This window comes from Paramormyrops kingsleyae, chromosome 11 (genome assembly GCF_048594095.1).
Source record: "Paramormyrops kingsleyae isolate MSU_618 chromosome 11, PKINGS_0.4, whole genome shotgun sequence".
In the NCBI taxonomy this organism is placed as follows: Eukaryota; Metazoa; Chordata; class Actinopteri; order Osteoglossiformes; family Mormyridae; genus Paramormyrops; species Paramormyrops kingsleyae.
The window spans coordinates 5,774,907-5,787,605 of NC_132807.1; positions in this window are offsets into that span (position 1 = coordinate 5,774,907).

Here is a 12,699-nt window from a genome sequence, read left to right on the forward strand (position 1 = left end):
TCTCTGATATATATGTGTATATGAATATGTGTGTATATATGTCCAGTATATATGTATGTGTGTGTATATTTACACGTATACTCGTATATAATGTGTTGAATGTCTAGTAAAAACTGAGCATCGAGGTCTGGGATCTATTAAATGGTACTCGTAGCGGGTATGTTGAATGCAGAGGCAGGGATAGAGATGAGTGACTGCGACAAAAACCAAATCATTGTAGTCAGAGGACTGGATCCGAAACGCAAAAGGTTTGGGGGGGCGCGGTGAGGTGGGGCGTTCCCGGTCAGCCGCGGTGAGGTTTTGGCGTTCGCGGTCAACCGTGGTGAGGTGGGACGTTCACGGTCAGCCTCGGTGAGGTGGGACGTTCCCGGTCAGCCGCGGTGAGGTGTGGCGTTCGCGGTCAGCCGCGGTTAGGTAAGACGTTCCCGGTCAGCCGCGGTGAGGTGTGGCGTTCGCGGTCAGCCGCGGTTAGGTGGGACGTTCCGGGTCAGCCGCGGTGAGTGCTTACTAACAGCGATCAAAGGAGAGAAAAGCCACGAACCACCAGCAGGGTGTTGGGGGCCAGGACTCATCGATGTGGGATGTGAACAAATCCCATGTGGGATACCAACAGAAGGGGCACTGAGGCACAAATGCCGGATAATTTTGATGATCGTCATGGATCATAACGAGTGTATGGAGCCCTGCTCCATGTGGGGCTATGTAGCTGTGGATCAGAAATGTGTGTTTTTCAAATGAGAGCAAGATGAGATATGGTAAAAACAAGCTATCCGATAAACCTCTACTCATACTTGTGCAAATGGCAAATAAAGCATTGTTTCATTTGTTTTTTTCGCTTCATAATAAAAACAGCCTACATCTTACAGTTATCAAAATAGCCACCTTGTACTGTCATTACAGCTAAGCCAAGTGCAGGCACTACATCCAATAAAGACTGAAAGCACTTCTCTGCCAGTTCACTCCCACGCTGCTGAGGAAATGCGCACAGATGATCCACACTTGACTCAGTGTCCGTTTCATCCCAAATCGGCCAGCTGAGGTTCAGGTCTGTTGATGAAGGTTATGCTGTCGTCATCGACATTCAGCTTCCTTCATCTTCCTCCTCCTCCTCCAAAGCATTTCGACAGGGTATTTACAGCGAGGACGTTGATTGGAGTCTAATTAAAAAAATTTAAAAAAAAAAGTCAAATGTTTGGTGTTGAAAGACTCCAGCCTGGAGGGGTATGAGCTTATAAAGGAGTTTGCTTTTCATATGGGTGCGTCACACATCTGCAGGCATCTGTCTGTCCACATTACCAAGCTGTTCAGTTTCCCCCCATATCAGTAATTGAATTTCACTGCTCGTCTGGACAGCCAGCCAGAGACGGCCTTTCTCTCATGAGACTATCTGCAGCCATTTGAGAGACTCAGAAATGAAATTAATATGGTGAACTTTATATTCAAAGGTCCAAAAATGCGTCATCTCAATTTGATGCCTTGGGTCGGGGCAGGAGTAAAAGGGCACATGGTCTCTGTGTGTCTGCGCAGGCGTTTGACTCCAGCTGCCTTTGAGTTAGCAGAGCACTGTGCTTCCTTCGCCACTTAAATGAATCGCCTTCTCTTCTTGAAGACGGTTTCTATCTGACCCATGGTGCCGCCTTCCCACTGATGAGAGCCCCGAGTGGCCTTTGTCACTTAGGCTCTGCAGCTGCCGGGATCCTTGGCTCCATTAACCAGACCTCATTTCCATATCTGTCCAAATCAGCTCCTCGCTGATGAAATGTGTAATTGCGCTCTGCAAGCATTTTTTTTTATGTTCTAACTGGATAGAAGAATATTTTTTAGCGGTCTGCGCACCACACACTGTTAGATACACAGTGACTGAATATCTGATGGTAATAATAAGCAACATGTTGGGGGGGGGGGGGAGGTCCTACATGTCAGCCGTATCAGGATGAGCACCCGAACTTAAGGAGGTCATCTGGGAAGGAGGCTCCGTATGACCTGCCCTGCTCCTGATTAGATCGCCATTGTGGGTTTGTGCCTCCTGTTGGTCAAAGCTGGAATAGATATTTTGAAAGCCTTGAAAAAACTACTTGGCATCTTTTAACATTTGTTCCACAATGATGTCCTCTTATCTGACTTTTTTTATTAACACTGTCATGTGACAGCAGATAACATAGGTAGTGAAATTGTATTAGGAACATAAATCTGACCTTTTTACCATTTAGCTGGATTAAAAAAAAAATATTGGTGGGAAGCTGGTGCCGGCTGTATGTGGTGTCGCACCCCGCTGGCAGCGAGAATGTGCAGTTTGTGCTCCCCCCATTTCAGTCTGAGTCTCCTCCAGGTACTCTGGTTTCCTCCTGCAGTGCAAGCACACAGTTTTGGTCCCTAATTTGCTTGTGTGTGCTTGGTGATGGGCAGAGATCGGCTCCAAGCTCCCTGGACCGCCGTGAGGGATACGTGGTTTTGGAGAATGCAGAGTTGTAAGAAAGGCCATCGCCAAACACAGTTCGGTATCCTCCCAGGATCACGCCTTAGCTTTACCGGGGCATTGCATTATGGTCGTCCTGAAAGCAGCACGTTGTAGGTCAGCCATGTGCACTTAGGCTTACATTTTTGGGTTTTCTTAGCTGGAAATGTACCTGAAGTGACTTTATGCAGCTGGTTTTGTTAAATCCCGTGTTCGTCTTGGGACCAGCTTAGTTGGGAGTCCATGTCTTTGTCTGTTCTGGCACCTGCCGTCTATCTGTGTGCGGTATTTTCCTGTCTGTCCTGTCCGGGAAACCCTCCTGCTCTCTGCTTCCTGTGGTAGGTTCCAGGTTTCCTACATTATAGTAGAGAAACAGTTGGTGAAGTTGCATGAATGGATGGATCTCAACTGTACGGCATCCTTAATCTGAACCATCCTTTTCATCTCTTCATAATAGGCTTAAATCTCCTTGTAATTCTACAATAAGCTTCCCCCCAGTTCCCAGCACAGGCCGGCAGGATTGTGCGTGTGAAGGCAATTGCATGCCCCAACTCGCGGCGTGGGGTGGGGGTGGGGGGGTGATGCGACTTAGCCCCTCTTCCAATAAATAAGGTGTGTAATCAGCCTGAACTGTCAGACGTATATGGCCCACACAATGTAGCGACAGCCCCCCTGGCAACCGAGAGGGACCCGGCATTTGCGGCTCAGACGCTTATCGTCGGGCAGCATTTATCTCTGCCTGGTTGGCATTGACTTTCCGTCCCTCGGCACAGCGGCGGCAGATAAGCTGGAGGAAAGAGGACAGGAGGACAGGGAGGAGGCGATAGTGGGCCACGTCGATGGCTGGGAGTCGTGGATCGCTCATTCGGAAGAAGGAGGATAAAGCGTAGAGCAGTGGTGGAAGAGGGAAGAAAGATTGATTTGGGTTGCGGTGGCTGTATTTACAAGACAGGAAGAAGAGCTTATAACTCCCATTTATTAATATCCATCCATCCATCCCTTTGCCAACCACATATACAGTACCGGGCTGCAAGGCTGGTACTGGGTGGATGGGGGGGTGGGTATGCTTTCCCTGACCCTAGACTGGAGGGGGATTCATTCAGCATCGAGGGGCCAAGGGGACATTTTGTCCTTGCTATGCCCGTGCCAAGTTGCATAGGGCTTGACCACAAGACACAAGACAGGAGACGCCCTGAACAGGACATCCGTCCATTTCCCACACAGTCACACACTATGGGAAACTTATGAAGCATGTAGAACAAGCTCAGATTTCAAAAGCTGTTTTTCAGTTCGGTTTGATAGCCTCTTTATCAGAAAGTACGTGGCGTAAAACGTGAGTTTTGAAAGCCACTCTCACAGAACAGTTGAGGCAGGTTGAACAGCACGACTCGTTAAAAAGGAATTACCTTTCAAATCTGGCATAGGAGCGTAGCAGCGATATAGATCTACTCAGAAAAAGTCAAACTAAAAACACATGACGTGAAATCTAAACAAAACAGAACGACAGAAAACAGGGCGCTGTGCCCGAGCAATAGCGTGATGAAAGAGACAGATGAGTGGAGGTAAACAATTTTTGGTTATAGATCTGCTTGTTTGTGTGACTTCTCTGAGTGTTTTTCTTTATGTGTTTGTGTCACCTGCAGAAAACATCACACGTGTCCTAAGTGTACAAAGCCATCGATCCTTTGACAGCGGTTTATCGTGAGATGATTGGTCATTTGTCTGTCTTGCCCAACACGTGCCATGATTTTTTTTTCCTCAAATCAAAAATGTAACTTCACCACTACTGGTAGACTTGGTTAAAAAAAAGAGGTTTTTATACAGGCAGACAGAGCCATCCATAATTAACTGCTTCTCTGATACAGGGTGACAGTGAGCAAGGAAAGGCACTCACACACTGAACCGCGTGTTTTTGAAATGCAGGAGGAAACTGGAGTAAAACCAGTGCAACCACAGGGAGGGTGTAAACTGCACACACGCAGAGGTGTTGCCTGGACTCGTCCCTGGAGGTTATGAGACAGCAGTGCTAATGGTTACGGTTGCTGGACTGAGAAGGACGAGAACTTGTTCTTGAAGATTGCTGCTCCATGTCCGGCAGTAGGGTCATGTTGCTGTACTCAAGCATGGAACACAAGTAGCTTCAGTAAAACATCCAACCGGAAAAGCAGGTGAAAATCAAAAGCAGTTTTTGATAAGAAGCGTTTTGCTAAGCTGCAGCAAAGACGCCGTCTCAAGTGGCTGAACTGTCACCTAGTGCGAATGGGGGCGCTGTGCCTGTGATCAGAGGGTCGCAGGTTCAAAAACCAGGGACCGTAGAATGATTTGACTATTGAGCCCTAAGACCCTTAACCCCTAGTTGCTCCAGGGACTGTCTGACCCCCCCCCCCCCTTCTCAATTGTACGTCATTTCGAATGAATGCATTTGCTAAATAAATCCATATAATGTTTTATTTATCTGAAATCAGCCCCCCCCCCACCCCTGTCTATGATGTGGAAACATCTATAAATGATACGGGAGACTGGATGTGGTGTGTTTTGGATGCCTTGCAAGTGTTAACAATGTGATCTGGATGCTGACTCAGATTTCCCACAAGCCACTGGGGCTGGGAAACCTATCTAACAGGAAAGGTGGCTAAGACCTTCACAGTGTCTACTCTGCTCATTAACATCTCAAGGCACCATTTGTTTAAATCACCCCTCGCTTCTGACCACATGTCCATGGCTAAAGGTTCTTCAGCAATTAAGCAGATATACTACCAGGCCTGGAGAGAAAACAACACCTGCAATCACCATTAATAACTTGTCAGCTTTTAGAGTAACAGCACCTTTTATAGACACACAGGAGCTTAAGGAACATCTGTACTCAGCGTCAGAGCTGTCCTTTGAAATATCCTGTCAATTCATCATGATTTCCTTTTTTATGGACGGAAAACAGATATGTGTCATACATAATCATGGTGACTGGCTCCTCCTAAGGTCCCATAAACCTGGATTATGTGCTGCCTTTAGAGACACAAAAGCAGCACTATAAAAGCACACTGAGAAACACAAGCTGAGCATTAATGTGTTTGCATCATAATAAGCCGTGTTACATCTGCTCTAAGCAGATAAATAATTCCTCAAAGGTCAGGAATGGTGAGTGACGCTGCTCTTATTTCAGTTTTTTAATAATTTCTGACTATTTATCTTGACTTTTCTGACTAACAGCTAATCTTGCCTCTTTTTCCAGGTCAAAACGTAGACACGATGATACCAAAACAGCTGATAACATTGTTTTCCAGGTCACTTTGTACAGTATTTTCCTGCTCTGCTCACATCAGCCTGCGAAAGTCAGACATAACCAAATTTCGTCAAGTCAGGAGACAATGTGAACTCATTTGGCGATTTCATATAGAGGCATGTGATGGATCAGCTTAAAACAGGTCTTGGAGATTTGGTGACAGCAATCAGTGATGGGTAGTTCAGGTCTGGAGAGTAAAAATCCAGATGAAGATTTTGTTTCAACCAACCAGTTGTGTACTCTGCGACTGTAACTCTTCATAACTGATTGGTTGAAACAAAATCTTGGACTGGACTTTTACTCTCCGGACCTGAATTACCCTATTCTGACAGTAAGCCGGTGTACAGACCAATCACTGCAAAAAAGACACAATGCTGTCAGTTACCCCGTTATAAAGTAAAACACAGCAAAGTCAAAGCAGACTAGTAAGAACTACATTAACAAAATGCACATTCAAAACACCAACTACATTTCAGCCAATGCTTTTTAAATTTAATTTAAATTTGTAATAGCAAACAGGCATTCTGCAGAAAAAAAGGGTTTTAAAAGTATTAGATGGTGGAACCTCCCTATGGATAATTTGTAACACACTATAAATAGAATTCATAGGATATCGTGAAACAGGAAACATGAATTCAAATGAATATTTATGAAAATATGGTGCAGATTCTATTCGTGGGGTTGGTTGATTCATTTGATATGGGAATTACTAATTCAAGACCTATGGTCAGGACTAAAACTAGAATAACCCCCTTTTGCCTGTATCAGGGGACGCGGCTATTTCTCCATCAGCAACGCAAACCCAAGGTCTGCTGCCCCAAGTCTGTAGCTAGAGATAAATACCATGGGGTATCAGGCAACCTTGCCGATAGGTCCCCCTCGGTAGATTGGGGGGTATTGATCACACAATCCTGATTAAATTGAGTACCTCTGGCCTTATAAGATTATAACTCTGAAAAAGAATTAATCATCTGGAGTCTTGAGAACATTTTTTCTCAAAAAGACAAAAACACAAAGAGTGCCTAAAGATAGGGAGGGTTAAATATACACTTTGAATACATTTAAATGCAGATTCCCCCTCTGAGCTGTGCAATGCATTTGATGCTTCAAAGAGATTTAATACTCTACCTACTGTAGTTGAGTATTCATCACCTCTGTCATTAAATTCCCAAAAACAGCCCGTCGGTCTCCTCGACAATTCACACCATAAGCTGAGGGGAGTCCAGCTTTGTGTTACATGTGGTTCATATGATATCAGTGAAAACAAAATTGAACTAGTTAGCGCCGCTGTTTCAAAGGCATGCAGGTACCGCCATCCCTACGATACACATGTGCTTCTGGCAGCATGATATTATGGGATACTTCGGATCTACACAGAGAGCAACACCCTGTACGGTTGGTACAAAACAGAAAGAGATCCTAAAGGAATTGGTGCTTCTGTTCGAGGAAGATGGAAAATCGGGGTGGAGATGATGGAGATGGATATCAGATGGTGACGTTGGTGTGGATTAAGAACAAAGAAAGATCTCAAAGGGTGACCCAGTCTCTGGTGCCCAGTCTGTGGCAAGGCTGTGCTGATTAAGTGAGACGGGCCTCACCGGGGCTGACCTGCCTCACTAGGGCTCACCTGCCTCACAGGGCCTCACCTGCCTCACCGGGGCTGACCTGCCTCACAGAGCCTCACCTGCCTCACAGAGCCTCACCTGCCTCACAGGGGCTGACCTGCCTCACCGGGGTTGACCTGCCTCACCGGGGTTGACCTGCCTCACAGAGCCTTACCTGCCTCACCGGGGACTAACATTCACTCCACTTCTTACTTATTTCCATCGACTGTCATTTTTTTTTATAAATAAACACCTCTTCAATGTTCTGAGTAGGGAGCAGTGGAAGCCTAAATTCACTGACATATCAGGTTGTAACAGATGAAACTGAAGTCCAAAGGGAGTGACTACTTCCTGTAAGCAGGTTAAAATGACAGAAACTCCCACCCTGCAGCATTTTCAGCCACGGAGGGGCACAGAATCTTTCTTCTATTTACAGTCTTGGACTGGCTCCTTTGGCGCTCTTTAGGTGAATCATTAGTCCTGACACCCAAGCCTCTCTCTCTCTGTTTAGTAAATGCCTGAGAGCAGTGGGGCGAGGCAGAACCCTTCTGGATTTATGACCCGGGGGGGGGGGATTAAGGTGGTTTTAACAAGTGACCCCTACAGCATATTTTGGTGCCTGATAAGCGGGTAATTAACTAGCGTGCGTACTTCTAGTTTGCACCCTCAGCACACAAATGATTTCACGTTCATATTCTATAGTTGCATATACTGTAGTGACTCAGTCACGAAATTGACATTCGCGGTTTCGGTTATTCGCGATTTGGCCGTGAGCAATTGAACAGGATTATTTTTCAGCTTGCTAAAACATCGCAGAAACTGGCAAAGAAAACATAGGTAGTGCTCCCAGTGTACTGTAGTTACTTTGTACATACGGTTAGATGGTTTGTATTTTATACTAAAAAGTCTAGATAGGAAATGACAAAGCAATTTGTCATGCAAGTGTATATTACAGCCTAACCCTCGCCCAGTGTGAAAGCGGTATATTACAGCCCCAATTCCAATGAAGTTGGGATGTTGTGTAAAACGTAAATAAAAACAGAATACAATGATTTGCAAATCCTTTTCATCCTATATTCAATTGAATATACTACATAGACAAGATATTTAATGTTCAAACTGATAAACTGTATTGTTGTTTTGCAAATCTTAACTCATTTTGAATTTGATGGGGGAAAAAAAAGCTGGGATAGAGGCTGCAAAAGACTGGGAAAGTTGAGGAATGCTCAAAAAACACCTGTTTTGAACATTACACAGGTGAACAGGTTAATTGGAAGCAGGTGTTTCTCATGATTGGGTATAAAAGGAGCGTCCCCAAAAGGCTCAGTCGTTCACAAGCAAGGATGGGGCGAGGTTCACCACTTTGTGAACAACTGCATGGGTAAGAAGTCCAGCAGTTTAAGAACAACGTTTCACAACGTACAATTGCAAGGAATCTAGGGATTTCATTATGAAGCACAAAATACGACAGTGGAGACCCCGGACTGTTCAGCAACTGAAGCTGTACATCAAGCAAGAATGGGAAAGAATTCCACCTACACAGCTTCAGCAATTAGTGTCCTCAGTTCCCAAACGCTTTTTGAGTGTTGTTAAAAGGAAAGGTGATGTAACACAGGGGTAAACATGCCTGTCCCAGCTTTTTGGGAACGTGTTGCAGGCATCAAATTCAAAATGAGTCAAGATTTGCAAAAAAACAATAAAGTTTATCAGTTTGAACATTAGATATCTTGTCTTTGTAGTGTATACAATTAAATATAGGTTGAAAAGGATTTGCAAATCATTGTATTCTGTTTTTTTTTTATGTTTTACACAACGTCCCAACTTCATTGGAATTGGGGTGGTATATGCATATAAAACTTTTTTTCCATTTTTGAATTAATTTAACTTTCACTTTTACTTATAAATGGCATTTTTTCGTAATATATACATTTCATTTTTATATGCACGGTATGTTATGAACGTATGTGTATTACCACTGAACAAGCATGCCATACTCGTTGGACAGGTAAGTCACTTCAACGTAAATGAATAACGCTAGAGGGCGCCATAACGTTGCATATCATGAAAGCGTGATAATTCTGGATGGCAGTTTGTCAGTCACGCACAGGTAGCGCGAATTTAGGTAGCGGTGAATTTATGCACTAGCTCACGTATTGGAATGTGCGACTGACTTCTCCAGTTGAAATGTCTGATTATGGGTCTGCCGTTACCTTTTACAACCCGCCAAATGACCCGGGGGTGGCGGAGTGGCCAGACCTGACACTGTGACAGTAAATTGTCTTCCTCACACTGGCCCATGAACACGGTGCCCAAACTTTTGTGTGTGTCTGTCTGTACATGCACAGGTTAATAATAATAATAGTAATGATAATAATGATGATAAGTTTGGGTTATAATGTAACAAGTGATTCATTTTCTATCAGCCTATCAACAGTAAGGTACCTCCCCACCGTGACTGTAACCTTGGGTTCTCCTGCTGAGTTTGTTCTTGGACAGCAAGACCTTGATTAAAAGGTCGGTCTCACCCGTTCTTGGTTCTCTTCCTAGAACAAGCCTGATAGCACGGTTTTTAGTGGGTGTTCCTCTCTATCATTGCCGGCACATATCTGTGAGATGATTACCCATACTGTCTCGGGTGACCCTCAGCAAGGTTGACTCCAGACCTCCATTCTATCTTTGTTTTTTTTTGTTTTTGTTTTTTTGCTTACAGCCAGATGCTTCAGTGTATCTCTTATATGAGTTCAGGCTCTTTTGGGGCTTTGGTCATCTATCTGTTTAAAACCCACCCCCAGGAACAGTCTATGGTTAGCGCCGTCATACCTTATGGACAAATGTGTGTTTCACCCACATAATATCATAATCACACTCTGTTTTGCTCTACATCTAGAATGACAGACTTCAAACCCCAGTTCTTGATGTTATTTCTGCCTTTCTCTTAACCAGAACTGAGTGTGATAACGCCGATAACACAATCAGCTACTATCCGAGACACAAGGGCAATTCCATTTTAACGTCATTCCTGCTGCCACCTTATCAGCCCCACGCCTCCTCACTGCTTGGCTGCTGACGTGTACAAACAAGTCTTTGCCTCCCACCCAAGTCTTAAGATGAGTCACGGACATCTATTTCTCTGTTGTGACCTTCAAAGAATGTTTTCTCAATGATCTTCCAGCCAGCATACACAAATATTTGTGCAGATATAAAGCTGCAATTATGTGTTTTGTCTTATAAGGGTGATCTTTGAGGAAGTGTGCAAAACTGTGCAATGATTTTGCAAATATCATACATTGGACAATTAAATAAGTTACTGGAGCAACAGTGGAATGAAGTCCAAGTCTAAAATTTGGAAGCGTTTCCACAATTTTGGCCACTAGTGCAGATACTTCATGGTCAATGGTAAGTGGTATTATTACAAAGTGGAAGCATTTAGGAACAACAGAAACTCGGCCGCCAAGTGGCAGACTGTGTAAAGTAACAGAGCGAGATCGCGAGTGTGTAAAAGTCACCGACGCTCTGTTGACTCAATAGCTGCAGAGTTACAAACTTACTCCGGCATTATGCACAGCATGAAAACTCTGCACCAGGAGCTTCATGGAATGGGCTTCCATGGCCGAGCAGCTGTACGTGAGCCTCACATCACCAAGCGCGTTGCTAAGCGTAGAATAGAGGGGCGTAAAGCATGCCGTCACCGCACTCTGGAGCAGTGGAAACGTGTTCTGTGGAGTGACTAATCACGCTTCTCTGTCTGACAATCTGATGGACGAGTCTGGGTTTGGCGGATGCCAGGAGAACATTACCTGTCTGACTGCATTGTGTCAGCTGTGAAGTTTGGTAGAGGAGGGATAATGGTATGGGGTTGTTTTTCAGAGGTTGGGCTGGGCACCTTAGTTCCAGTGAAGGGAACTCTTAATACTTCAGCATACCAAGACATTTTGGACAACTCTATCCTTCCAGCATTGTGGGAACAATATGAGGAAAGCCCTTTTCTGTTCAAGCATCACTGTTCCCCAGTGCAAAATGCGTGGTCCAAGGAAAAGTTGTGTGACATTGGTGTGGAAGAACTTGACTGGCTGCACAGAGGCCTGACCTCAACCCCACTGAACACCTTTGGGCGGAACTAGAACAGAGATTGTGAGCCAGGCCTTCATGTCCAACATCAGTGCCTGACTTCACAAATGCTCTTCTGGATGAATGGGCAAAAATTCCCACAGACACTCTCCAAAATCTTGTGGAAAGCCTCCCCAGAAGAGTGGCAGCTGTTATAGCTGCAAAGGGGGGACCAGCTCCATACTGATGCCTATGGATTTAGAATGGGACGTCATAAAAGTTCCTGTAGGTGTAATGGCCAGGTGTCCTAATAATGTTGTTCATATTGTGTATATATGGATGTGACTAGGATTATATAATTTATCTTGAATAAGTAATTAATATAATAATTAGGGATGTTAATCATTGGCGCCAAGGCCATTCACTTTGATTATGATTATTGAGGGACTGATTCAATGCATCTGAATTCTTTAATTTCTATCACAATTTGATTCAATTAAACGGTTATTTAATTTTTTATTTCACTGAAAAAAATTAGCATGGAAATTTAATTACAGAATATTAATTGAATACATAAAAAGTAGAATCAGAACATAAAACGTTCTTGTTATTATTAAACTGTGCATAATTGCCAAAAAGTCCACTGAAAAGAAAAATCAAAAACATTAAAGGAAGCCCAACCTGATGGGGGGCTGCTGGAGGGGAAATTTACTGGCTTGCCAGCGTATTATCAGCAAATGTCACTCAGCCCACTAAGCCTCTGTGCCTCATCCTGTGGTTGCCAGTTGAGTTACAGTTTGGGTTATAGCTGGCTTACAGATGATCTGAAATCATTCTCCACATCAGACAAACTCTGTTTTCGGCACTTTCGATGTAGAAAAACCTGCCTCACAGAGCTATGTTGTTGCAAAGGGCTAGAAATGGGGCATTCGTTTTTCAGGTTCCTCCAAAAATCTGACTGGGGTATGGAGGGAAACTGCAAACTTCCATCACTGGTATTTCAATAAATTCCCCCAGTGACATCAAATCAACGAGTATTTTTTAAAAGGAAAGCGGCTTATTTTATATAGTTTTATTACATGCACTTAACAGGTAATAGGACTATATAGTAGTCGATAAGATATGCATATGGCATTTTTTGGATGGGGGTGGGTAGTAGGTCCTCAGCCTGCAGCATGTCTCTTGGGGGGCTCTAACATGAAAAGGGTTGGGAACCACTGTTTTAAATCACAATTTGAAGGTGCACGTACGTATACACGTAAAAGCGCCTTGACGTCAGCTTGCGGGGCGACGTCTTCGTGCCTTTTGATCGC